Genomic DNA, 13611 nt, shown 5'->3' with positions numbered 1-13611 from the left:
CCATTACTAGGAAACACCCATAAACTCACACATTAGCACAAACACTCATGTATTCATTCATTAATTCATTCATTCATTTTCCTTCGGCTTAATCCCTGATTTATCAGGGGTCACCACAGTGGAATGAACCACCTACTACTCTAGCATGTGTTTTATGCAGTGGATGTCTTTTCAGCTGCAACCCATACTTGGGAAACACCCATACACTTACACATTAACACAAACACTTATTCATTCATTTTCCTTCGGCGTAATCCCTAATTTATCAGAGGTCACCACAGCGCAATGAACCACCTACTACTCTGGCATGTGTTTTTTATGTAGCAGATGCCCTTCCAGCTGCAACCCAGTACTGGAAAACACTCAAACACACTCATTTACACACACAATCATACTCTAAGGCTAGTTTACTTCATTCAATTCACTTATACTGCATCTCTTTTTTGCTGTAGGGGAAACTGGAGCACCCGGAGGAAACCCATGTATGCTACTTCAGAATTAGCTTGCTTGCATAAATTTTTACACGTATGGATTTTTAGCAACATTTTGGAAACACAAAGCAGGAGAGCGTGAAATGCACACAAAGAGCATAGACAAACTCAGTCAGCCTCCTTCTCTGGTAACCATAAACCGGTTTATCTAATCTCCCCGAGGAGCTGGAAGACTCGTTCTCCACATGCATGACAAGCGCAGGCACTGGAGGATCTAGATAAAAACGAACTCGCAGGCTTTGGGATTAGACTTTAGGAAGCTTCCACAACAAGTGTTCAACAAGGTTGGGCTCAGCAGGAGAGCGAGAGACGCAAATAATTAAACACTAGGGAAAGTGCGCGTTCATTGGGGCTTCGGCTCAGGCCTGATGTGTGACAGAGACGATGAGGCATTGTTCATATGGCAGTGTGCAGATGGTGTAAAGCACAACATGTGGAGGTGGCCCATCTGCTGCTCAGGGCTTGATCCTGTGTTTTCTGAATGTCGAGAAAGGCTGGAAACATCATTAAGAGTTAATTGAGACAGTGAATGATGAACACGTTCAAATGATAGGCTCTTTAAAGTCCACATGAACCAGAAGCTGAGACAGTTTTTTTTTTTTTTTTTCATATTGTTACGCAGCTTTTAGAGAAACAGATGTTAAATGAGAAAACAGTGGGCGTGGCTTGCTTTATCGACTGCGAGCTGATTGGATGTAGTAGAGTTATTAAAACTTAACAGACACAGACGATGCCTCCTCATTCATCTCTCCCCAGACACGCTCAATAACGTTCATGTCTGGTGACTGGGCTGGCCAATCCTGGAGCATCTTAAACTTCTTTGATTTCAGGAGCTTTGATGTGGAGGCTGAAGTATGAGAAGGAGCACTATCCTGTTCAAGAATGTGCCCTCTCCTGTGGTTTGTAATGTAATGGGCAGCACAAATGTCTTGATACCTCAGGCTGTTGATGTTGATCATCCACTCTGCAGATCTTTCGCACGCCCATATACTGAATGTAACCCCAAACCATGAATTTTCCTTCACCAAACCTGACTGAATTCTGTGAGAATCTTGGGGCCATCAGTTCCAGTAGGTCTTCTGCAGTATTTGTGATGATTGGGATGCAGTTCAACAGATGATTCATCAGAAAAATCTACCTTCTGCCACTTTTCCATATGATCAACAAGATATTATTTGTTGCTCTTACAACTAGAATTTTGTCAGGTAGTGTATGTGGAGGAGTCTCATCTGCTGCTGCTTGGGCTTGATCCTGCACTTTCTGAATGTCAAGGCTGAAAACATAATTTAGAGTTAATTAAGACAGTGAATAGATTTAAAAGACAGGTTCTTTAAAAGTTATTGAGTTATGGGATATTGCTTTGTTTTTTATTAGAATGTTAACCAGTGAGATGCTCATTGAGTCATTTTATAGAAACAAAATATATATTTCACATATATATATTTTTTTAAAAGAGAAAGATATATATATATATATATATATATATATATATATATATATATATATATATATATATATATATATATATATATATATATATATTAGTTTGTAAAATATCACCAATTCATTCACATGCATTCAATTAAACATGCAAAAAAATTATACATGCACAGAGCACGTCATTACTAAAATACATTTGAATATATGCATTGTGCTGAACTTCACAATGAATAAGGTTCAGCACTGTACTCAGAATGAAGTGTCATTGACCCGGCCTGCACATCACAGCACAGAGATATCTCAGAGCAGCAGTTCATTCTCCATCTCAACCTGCGCCGAGTCTCTCACAAAATATCCTACATAATGTCTATGATAATCAAAATGCATTTCCTACATATTTGGCATTAAACCCGATAACCCAGGCCACAAATGCATGCAGAGAATCTTAAATAAACAGCTTCAACGCTTCTGATTTCCACTCGCATTTGCTGTTTTTTTCCGTATTTTGGGAAGAAAAAAGTCAAATGTATTATCCGAACAAAACTGATAGGATCCAAACACCATTAATATTCATCCATCCACACAAGGATAAAGTGTATACAGTTTAAAGTACACTATCTGTACACTCTGATTCACATCCGCTGTTTAATTCATGACTTCTTACAGTAGAAAAAATACACTTAAAAAAAAAGCATGCATTATCTAAGATTGGACCACAACAGATGGCTTGTAATAGAAACCACTGAGATAAACTCAAACTTTTGGGTTGTACTTCAGTTGTGGATTATAATTATACCCAAGACTCAGTGGTTTTTAAAGCAGTGTAACTATGGAACATTCAAAAATTTGTTTCTGTTGCTAAGGTTTCATGAATCCTTCAAGGATAAGGCAGAATTCATTGTGACAGACTGTATTGTATGGCTTATAATCTTGCAAGACTGAAAATATTATTCTTTCAGTTTATAAATATATAAATCATTGTTATACAATAACTTGCCTAATAACCCTAGGCAGGTTAGGGTTATTAGGTAAGTTATTGTATAACAATGGTTTTATCTGTAGACTTTTAAAAAGTGTATAGCTTAACAGGGCTAATAATTTTTACCTTAAAATGTGTTTTTTTTTTTATTTAATTTAATTTTTTTTAAGTCTTATTTGCTTTATTTTGGCTAGAATATAAGCAGTTTTTAATAAAAAAAAAAAAAACATTTTAAGGAAAAAACTATTAGCCCCTTTAAGCAATTTTTTCCAGAGTCTACAGAATAAACCATTGTTATACAATAACTTGTCTAATTACCCTAACCTGCCTAGTTAACCTAATTAACCTAGTTAAGCCTTTACGTGTCAAGCTGTATAGAAGTAATAAGTTATCAGAAATGAGTTATTAAAGCTATTATGTTTAGAAATGTGTTGAAAAGTCTTCTCTCTGTTAAACAGAAATTGTAAAAAATAATAAAAATAAACAGGGGGACTAATAATTCAGGGGGGCTAATAATTCTGACTTCATATATATATATATATATATATATATATATATATATATATATATATATATATATATATATATATATATATATATATATATATATATATATATATATAATGTATTTACACACACACATGCATATGCTTATGCACACAAACAAAAACAGATCCAGTAAAGGTGTAAAACTAATTGTATTATAGTATTTATACCCTATGGTGTATGTTTAATTTATATTTTATAATTAATTTATTTCATATTTTCACACATTATTCACCAACCTTGCTATATTTTTATACTATTATTTATTTACTATTACAGTATTTAGCCATTTGGCTTTTGTTTTCATGCTTTTATAATGTTAATTTATCTATTTGTTTATTATGTATTTGTAATGCGTTAGCAAATGCCAATAATGGTATTGATAAAATACTTTATTCACACATTATTCACCTGCCAAGCTATATTTTTTCTTACTATGATTTATATACTATTACAATGTTTTGCATTTTGGCTTTTATTTTTATACTTTCAGGGGTCATAGTTTTTTATGTTTATTTATGTATTTGTTTATTTAATACTTAAACTGCTTAAACTGCCTTAGCAAAAATAAAATTAAATACTAACAACAACAACAACAATGATAATAATAATAATAATAATAATAATAATAATAATAATAATAATAATAAATGGCAATGATAACAACAACAACAACTTTTATTATTATTATTGTTATTATTATTATTATTATTATTATTATTATTATTATTATTATTATTATTATTTAATGAATACACAAACAAATAAATAAATAAATAAATAAATAAATAAATAAATAAATACATACATACATACATACATACATACATACATACATAAATACATAAACAAATAAATAAATAAATAAATAAATAAATAAATAAATAAATAAATAAATAAATAAATAAATGATGATAGTGTATGGGTGTTTCCCAGTACTGGGGTGCAGCTGGAAAGGTAAAGCTGGTCGCACACCAGAAGCGCCACTCGGATGTGCCACACGCAGCGCCATGCATTTCAGAATTCTAAACATAGGTAAACATTCATAAACATAGTACCGCAAGTCGGCAGGTGTCTGCGGTGCCCAGCCATGTCTCAGGACACTGTTCATATTTCTGCTGCGCCACAGAGCGCCATCTGATTAGTTTCATTTTAAATAGCATGCAAATGTGCGTGTGTAATGTGTGATACTTTCAACTGTCATGTGCATGACATGTCGCAGCGCCGAGAGGCGCATCCAGTGTGTGACACCCTTAAGGGTGTAAAACATATGCTGGAATAGTTGGCGGTTCATTCTGCTGTGGCAACCCCTGAAGAAAAAAGGGAGTGAGCCAAAGGAAAAGGAAAGAATACAGGGATATTTTACCATGAAGGGTAAATTTTATAAACTGTTCATCACATGTATCATTTGCTAATGCAAGACGATTATTTCTCTCATTTTCTTTTTCTTTTGTTTTGAAGCTCCGCACAAGTAGCCATCGACTTAAACTAAAGTTCAATGTATATTGAGCTGAAATATAGTATACAGTATATCTTTGCACCGAGTGTCTTACTGAAGTGTTGAGTTCAGAGATCCTCAACCTCCTCTAGAAACGTTTTCATTGTGCATTGGCACATCTCTCTACTGTGTGTGTTTGTGATGTGTTTCAGCAAAAGGTCAGCCGGATACATGAGCTGAAGCCTGAATCTGCCCTGGTGTTAGCTGTCCTCCGCCGAGCAATTATGGCAACTGAATTACCATGGCTTGCAAGGTTGTCTAGGATCATTACCAATTAACCTTTAGGGACGCCTGGCACCGCGTTTGAGCGTGTTTTGTCAGGGAAACAAAGGGGACAGGAAGGAAAACACTGGTCTAAATTATCCAGAGCTTGACAACACACAATTACTAACTAATTATCCAGAAACTCGAGTCCTCTGCTGTGCTGTGGTGGCCGTCGTGCAGACCATAATACTGCAAAATGTTGTCTCTTAAATGATCGTGGGTTCAGGAGAAGTTCAGCTCAATCATGAGCATTTGTTAATAAAAATGAATACTGCTCTGTGATTCAAATGAATCAGTCAGAGTGATTCACTTTGATTCACTGATTTAGATGATTCAGTCTGGCTATCTCGGTGTCCGGATTTCAAGTTATTCAGATAAGCCATTGAATTAAATTATTTGGTTAAAGTTGATTTTTAGCAAATGATTCACTAAATTATATAATCCAGTCAGAGTGATTCTTCAAATAATGTGTCATTGATTCAGTTGATCCAGTCAGACAGAGTCTCCAATTAATGATTCACTGATTAATAGTATCTAGTCTAGAAATGTGTGCAATCCAGGAGTAACTGAATCAAATGATCTGATTAGAGTTGATCTTCAGTAAATGATTCACTAAATCATACAATCCAGCCAGAGGGAGTCTCCAATTTATGATTCACTGATTCAGATGAACCGGCCTGGGAATCGAAAGATCTTGTTTAATCCACAGTAAAGGATTTACTAATACCATCCAGTGAGTCTCCAGTTAATGTGTCATTGATTCAATAAATCCAGTCAGAGAGAGTCTCCAATTAATGATTCACTGATTCAGATGATCCTCACACTCAAAAGTATAAACTTTTCCTTCACAAAAAAAGTACATACTTTTAGGGTGTAGTATATGTAAACGAATTGGGACGCAGAAACAGTTCTGTTTTGTAGTCCTAGTAGTCAGTCTTTAAGCAGCATCAGCTGTTTGAGTCTACAATTATGGGGATCTAGGCCAGGTGTGTAAGTGGTGCATGACTGGACCTTGTAGTCCATTTAATGGCGGATTTGTAGTCTGTTGTGATCAGCGTGTTTACCAGCGATCTGCACAGGCTGGATCGCTGATAATCATAACAGCTATATTATTGCCAATGGGTGGAGGTATCTGGCATCTCTTTAAATGCAAATGACCTGCTTGCATCTTTCAAGAAGAGGGCGGAGCCTTTACAGATCATGCCTTGCTTCAGCAAAAAGAAGCAAAACATCTGCCTGTGTCTGAAAATATCAATTTAAATGTGTTTTTGACTTGTTTGTAGAACTTCTTCAGACTCATACAACCAAATTATTCACTAAATGAATTGTTTCAGGGTTTCTAACATATACAAATATGTTTTAATACTGTGATAAATGTATTGATCATTGCTGTTTCATATTATTAAACACATTAGCTACCATTAGTCTACTGCCCTGTTTGATTTATTTCAGGTTTTTGTGACTGACTGTTATCTACAACAGCCTGAAAGACTAAAGGATTGGTTACAGGTATTTGTCGGATATAAAAGAAGGTGGACACTTAAAGATGAGTGACCGCTTAAAGCTGCCTGTCACATAAACAAATGGTAAAAATAATTTAGGAGACACGCAGGAGCCGTTCATCCAGAACAGACTTCTGACTCAACACTTTCAGTTCCAGCGTTTGACAGCCAGCTTCACATCTCACATCAATTTAAGGCTCATTTGCTGCAGACAACCTTCTACTGTCTAGTACTTTGGCATATGTTTCTTTCCCGGAAAACATATCTTCAGTATATCATCATCTTTAACTAAAAGATTACTTGAGAATTGGGAACACTGGGGTTTTTAAACTGCTATTTGAGCATATTTAAAAATACTTTAAGGATGCGTTAAATTAGAGTTGTTTTAGGATAACTGACATACAATTTTACTCAAATTAATATTTTGTATACTTTAATTTTATTTCTTTTTTTAATTGATTTTAATTTATTTTTAGGGACATCATAATAAACTAAAGATATTTACAGTATACAGTTGAAGTCAGAAATATTAGCCCCCCTTTAAAATGTTTTTTTTTTTTTAATCTTTTTTAAATATTTCCCTAACGATGATGAACAGGGCAAGGAAATTTTCACAGTATGTCTGATAATATATTTTTTTTTCCTGTATAAAGTGTTATTTGTTTTATTATTAGTTATTTGATTTGTTCTATCTATCTATCTATCTATCTATCTATCTATCTATCTATCTATCTATCTATCTATCTATCTATCTATCTATCTATCTATCTATCTATCTATCTATCTATCTATCTATCTATCTATCTATCTATCTATCTATCTATCTATCTACCTGTCAGTCAGTCAGTCAGTCAGTCAGTCAGTCAGTCAGTCAGTCAGTCTGTCTGTCTGTCTGTCTGTCTGTCTGTCTGTCTGTCTGTCTGTCTGTCTGTCTGTCTGTCTGTCTGTCTGTCTATCTATCTATCTATCTATCTATCTATATATATATATATATATATATATATATATATATATATATATATATATATGCAACAAGCAGAGAGACACTACAGTTTGACAAATATTACTGCTATTAGACAACAAAACGTATTTTTGAGGCCTTTTTTTCCGAAAATGTAGTTGTTTAGATTGCAACTATGCAGTTTATTTGTAAGAATAGTGCCTATTTTAAAATATTTACAATTTCTGAAAGATTATCTCCCGTAATTTCACCCACCCCCCTCTTTGTTATCGTCTGTAAACACACCCGGGTTGCCAACTTTGGTACAGTACCCGATCGCAGCGGCCGCCCATAACCCGCTGCATCCTATCCCGATTCTCAACAGTGTTATTTAGAGACCTCACCCCCGAACACCCCTGCCCCCAGTCTTCTGTATTTTCAGAGACATGATGGCAGGTATGCTGGAAAGTGATATTCTAAGTTAATCTCTCTCTTTTGTATGTTGTATTGCTGTATTTATATCAATTTGCTCGCATATCAGGAATGGTTGTTGAGTTGGCTGAAAGAAAGCAAAGTCTGATTGAGTTCATCGTTTTTCCTTATCGCAAACACAAAAGCAGTCTGGTATTGATTTCGTCGCTTTTTTCTGTGTTAATTATTGCGACATTCCGATTGCAAAAGAGAAATACTGTAGACTGTAACACTGTAAGAAGATTTCTCTGTAGATGGATGGCATTTCATGTCACGTCCAACCTTTATAATCTTAAAGTGTGAGCAAAATCAGCTGTTTTGACGTTGGTGAATTAGTTACAGCTTCTGCTGTTCTGACGTCAGCTACAGATGTGAAGGAATGGCGGAAGAAAGTAGTTCCTAATAAAAAGGGTTAATTAGACTCTCCGTGTTTGATATTCTTATTTATATACACGATTGTGCCATCGGACTGTTGTATAAAAGCAATATCACACTCGTAGCAGTGCGATATGGCCGTATATCAGCACTGGTGGGACACGTGCGGCCTTGTGCCAACGCACACCTCCCACCAGTGCTGATATACAGTCATATCACACTACTACTCATGTGATATTGCTCATATATAGATAGATAACAGACACATCATCCTCACCATTTCTGTTTGTTGTCTAAATTTGTCAAAAAAGAGTTGGAGGGGCGGGGCTAACATAATTAACCACGCCCCTCCAACTCTCTTTTTGAAAGCAAAACCTCAGGCAGATGTAATCTGAACTAAAAACATTTTCAGATTTGAATGAAAGATTACAAGCGTGAACACTTCTTTTTCTTTATAATATCATGCACAGATGCATTGTTCACTGCAAAACTAGCAATGTGAGCTACCAAAGTCAATATGTTTGGTTTTGATTTCATTTGTGGGAGGCACGATGGCTCAGTGGTTAGCACTGTCACCTCACAGCAAGAAGGTAAATAATAAGATTTCATTTGTACTTTAAATGAGTTCATGTTAAACATCTCTGCTTATGCACGGATCTCACACTGAATGGAAAAGCAACAATTTATGAATAGCTCTTGAGTGTGTGTGCTCAAACGGTGACCTTTTGATTGAGCTGTTTTGCTCGGGTTTCAGCGCAGGAGTGTGTGTGTGTGTGTGTGTGTGTGTGTGTTGGTGTGTGTGAGGCACTGGAGCGTTTCCGAGAGGGTGACTGGACGGCTGCATGTGTGTGTCTATGGACTGGCCTTCTGCATATGCCTCAGAGAGCATCAGGCAACCGCAGTCACATCCACAGGCTGAGCAAGTGTTTGCATGTTGCGTTTTTTGTCTCCGAGCAGCTGTCAGTATCTTTCAAGAAGCATCGGACGTGAAGCCTTGGCTCTTCTCTTCGCAGCTGTGTTGCATTGCCAGTTTGCTCGCTGAGGATTGTCAGCTTTTTTATTTGCATTTGTTTCCCGGCCAATCAAAGCTTTTCGCCTGTAGTCCGACGATCCAGCATAAAGAGACAGAATTTCCTCCCACTTCACTGGGGATGAACCCTCAGCTTGAGCTGCCCTTTAGACCCGGGTGCTGCATCCTCGGGTCTGCCGATGTCACTCGCAATATTTATGACTTTCGTCTAGTGGTCCGAATTTCAGTTTGAAAATGGTACAGCGTGTTAAAGAGACAGTTCACACATAAATATACATTTGTTTTTATTAATAAATGATTATATTTTTTATTCACAAATAAAAAAAAAATAAAAAAATATATATATATTTTTAACTTATTTATTTATATATTTATTTATTTATAAATTTTGTTCCTGGCTTTAAATTTTTTTGGTTTTAGGTTATTTATGTAATTTGAAGCAAAGAGTTAGCAGTATGCTAAATAAAATAAAATGGTAGTAATAACAACAACAAAAACAACAACAACAATAACTATAATAATAATAATAATAATAATAATAATAACAACAATAATGATAATAACAGTAATAATAATAATAATAATAATAATAATAACAACAACAACAACAACAACAACAACAACAACAACAACAACAATAATAATAATAATAATAAAATAATAATTATTATTAATATTATTATTATTATTATTAGTAGTAGTAGTAGTAGTAGTATTAGTATAATCATTTACATAATAATAATAATAATAATAATAATAATAATAATAATAATAATAAAAATAAATATTAAGCACCACAACTTGTTTGCATTATTTTATAAATAAAGAAATTGATATTAAACTTGGATATTAGAATCATTTTTGAAAGATCATGTGACAATGATTATTAGACAAACAGTTTTACTGTTTTAATTTTTTTTTTACTGTATTTTTATTTAAGTAAATGCAGTCTTTCTAAGTGTAAGATTTAAAAAAAAGATTTAACTAGGGTTAGTTTTTAAAGAGCCTGAAACAAAACCTGGTGACGCATTGGCGCAGTGGACAGCACGCTCGCCTCACATCAAGAGCGTCGCTGGTTCGAGCCTCGGCTAGGTCATTATTATTACTATTATAGGTCACTATTACCATTATAATTATTATTTTATTTATTTCTTTTTTGAAACCTCAAATTTAAAAAAAAATAATTTTCAGGTTCAAAAGTTAAAAATAACAAGATTTATTTTAAATATTTACTTTTGCATAATAAAAGTCTTTACGTTTTATCAAATTAATGCATCGTTTCTAAATTAAATAAATAATTTCTTTACACACATACACACGCATGCACAAAGGAGAATAGAGTTCAGACAGAGTTCAGAAACAGCGCTCACTCATACACAAACTAACTCTTGCTGGTGCGACTTTGTAACTTTGCAGACCTTTTTTATTCTGAAAAAGCAACATTGCACAACAAAGGAACTTGAAAGTGCATTCTCCATCCATTATTCACAGTTTAATACAGGAATAAATATTCCTGTCTCTAAAGGGTTTAGATTAGCCCTCATAATGCCAACGCTGATGCCAAAGGAGATAATTAGCTTTATTATTTCCTTGTCATCTGTGATAGCATGCATATTATTCCATATGAGATCTCCTTATCTGTGCTGATGGTCTGAGCAGATATTTCAGGTTGTTCCTCTGATGTGGAGCACACGGCTCAATCTACTGAAATATCCAGGGGCTCAGGAGCTTCTCAGCTGACAGGTGGGTCAACACTCACGCTGGGCTCCAAGAGGCTATCACCGCTGTGACAGAAAGCGCTAGAAAGAGGAATAGAAAGAGCTGGAGAGAGGCAGAGTAGACAGAAACAAGGGAAGAGAGCCTCTTTCAACAGACTGACACAGCAACACAAATGTAAGTGTCAGCCCAGAAGCATCATTCAGGGATATGGAAGATGTATGATGGGGTTCTGCGGTAATGGGCAAATCATGAAATTTATGGGCACATATAATAAGCTATATATATATATATACATATATATATATATATATATATATATATATATATATATATATATATATATATATATATATATATATATATATATATATATATATATATATATATATATATATATATCTTACATTTTGCAGTTTGGGCCCTGAGGGTCCACTTATGGCCGGTTTCCACTGAGGTATGGCTCGGTATGCTTCTATGTTTGTTAAAGTTACCAAAAATCAAATGTATTGCGCCACTTTTTGGGTACCCTACGAGATGTGACCTGAAACCAAAAACTAAAAATCAAAACCATTTGATCCATATTTATTATTTTAGCCCAAAAACCGCGTAACTTCAACCTTCCAGAACTTTTTGTGTGATGGTTAGTCTTCTTCTGCCTTTTGGGCGCTACAGCAGGTGCCTTTGACTGTGCAGAACGTTTTGTCGACATTGGCGGGTGAAAACTTAACATACAGTACAGCACTTCATAGTCATACTGCTATCGATCTAAGATTTATGTAAATTTGGCAGGCTGAATGCATTCTGTACTGTACAGGAGACATGACCAGGTGGAGATTGATTGACGATGGTCTACAGCCAATCAGGATACAGAACACAATGCTCAAATCAAGATGCAGAAAGCAATGCGCTATAGAAAAAATGTGCGAAACAGTTTTGTCTGGTTCTCGAATATATATATATATATATATATATATATATATATATATATATATATATATATATATATATATACACACACACACACACACACACACACACACACACACACACACACACACACATATATATATATATATATATATATATATATATACAACAGTTCTGTCTGGTTCTCAAATCTGATTGGCTGATAGCCGTGCAATATTCTGCAATATCAGAACTCCTACAGCCTCTTTACCCTTTGTGTATTACTCCGCCAACATACAGCCAGCAAAAAGCCGACACTACAGATCTAAAGTTTAAATGATGCACGCTCAATTGTTAAACTGTCAGCTTATGATTTGAATCCGCAAGAAAATAGTTCCTCATACAAAAGGGTTTTTGAGACTCTCCATGTTTGATTTTGTTTTTATATACACAATTATGCCGTCAAACTGTTGTATAAATGCAATATTACACTGCGGCCTCGTGCCAACGCACGCCTCCCACCAGTGCCGATATACAGCCATATCGCACTGCATCCCACTTCAGATCCCACTACAGCCTCTAAAATTCTTATTAATTACCATTTTAAACCAGGGATGCCCAAATTCAGTCCTGAAGTGCTGGAGTCCTGCAGAGTTAGCTCCAACTTCCTTCAACAAACCTGCCTGGAAGTTTAGTGTACCTAGAAAGAGATTAGCTGGTTCAGGTGTGTTTGATAGGGGTTGAAACTAAAATATGCAGGACACTGGCCCTATTATTAACTAAGCATTACTTGCATTTAATTCAAAATCACTTTATGTACATTTAATTTGAAGTGAACATCTCGTCTTTAAGCTTATTACAAGTAATCTAAATAAAAGCCTATATCTTAATAAATGTCTTTATAATGTCTTTTTATATATCTTAATAAATCTTAATAAATGCAAATGTGATTACATTAAAATGTTTGCGAGGAGTTTCAAAAGATTCCATGTAGAGTAAATGGTGAGCGTTTTAGGTCATTTATTACTACTTTATTTACAGATTACTATTTTATTTCCTGAAAATACAGAGCTGGTTGTTTGTGACGCTGATGACTCAAAAAAAAAAAAGCTCAAAGAAAGCTCATCATCACCGCTGACAAACCCTGTTGTAGTCAGCTGCTTACCGAGAGTGAAACTTGCCATCCATTCAGCATAAAACCAATTATATTTCTGCAAAATGTCAGGCGAACAATGTTTAAACCACTTCATACGCCATAGCTTTTGACAAATGAACATATCACAATGCATTTTAATACACTTTTGTTCAGCGAGAGCCATTTAAAAAAACAAAAAAAATAAATAAATCTATGAATAGTTTGGAGCTCCAGTCAGATTTTTTCTTGGCAGTGCAGCGCAGCTTCACACTGAGGCCACTTTTGAGGACCAACATGTATGATTCAGGCTTTTTA

The 13611-nt window shown here is 34.8% G+C and overlaps 1 long non-coding RNA gene across 1 annotated transcript in view; it reads right to left on the bottom strand.

Moving 5' to 3' along the window:
- Positions 1 to 622: 622 nt before the first annotated feature.
- LOC147846654 (uncharacterized) overlaps positions 623 to 13611 on the bottom strand; it is a 124718-nt gene continuing 111729 nt past the window's right edge. Inside the window, exon 5 of the long non-coding RNA XR_015476121.1 lies at positions 623 to 1764. This is a non-coding gene — a long non-coding RNA (uncharacterized LOC147846654). The remainder of the gene's footprint in view (positions 1765 to 13611) is intronic.

This window comes from Danio rerio, chromosome 1, assembly GCF_052040795.2.
Source record: "Danio rerio strain M-AB ecotype USA chromosome 1, GRCz13ab, whole genome shotgun sequence".
NCBI classification, from domain to species: Eukaryota; Metazoa; Chordata; class Actinopteri; order Cypriniformes; family Danionidae; genus Danio; species Danio rerio.
Note: the sequence above shows the minus strand (reverse complement) of the source record. Positions and strands in the feature narration are given on the sequence as shown.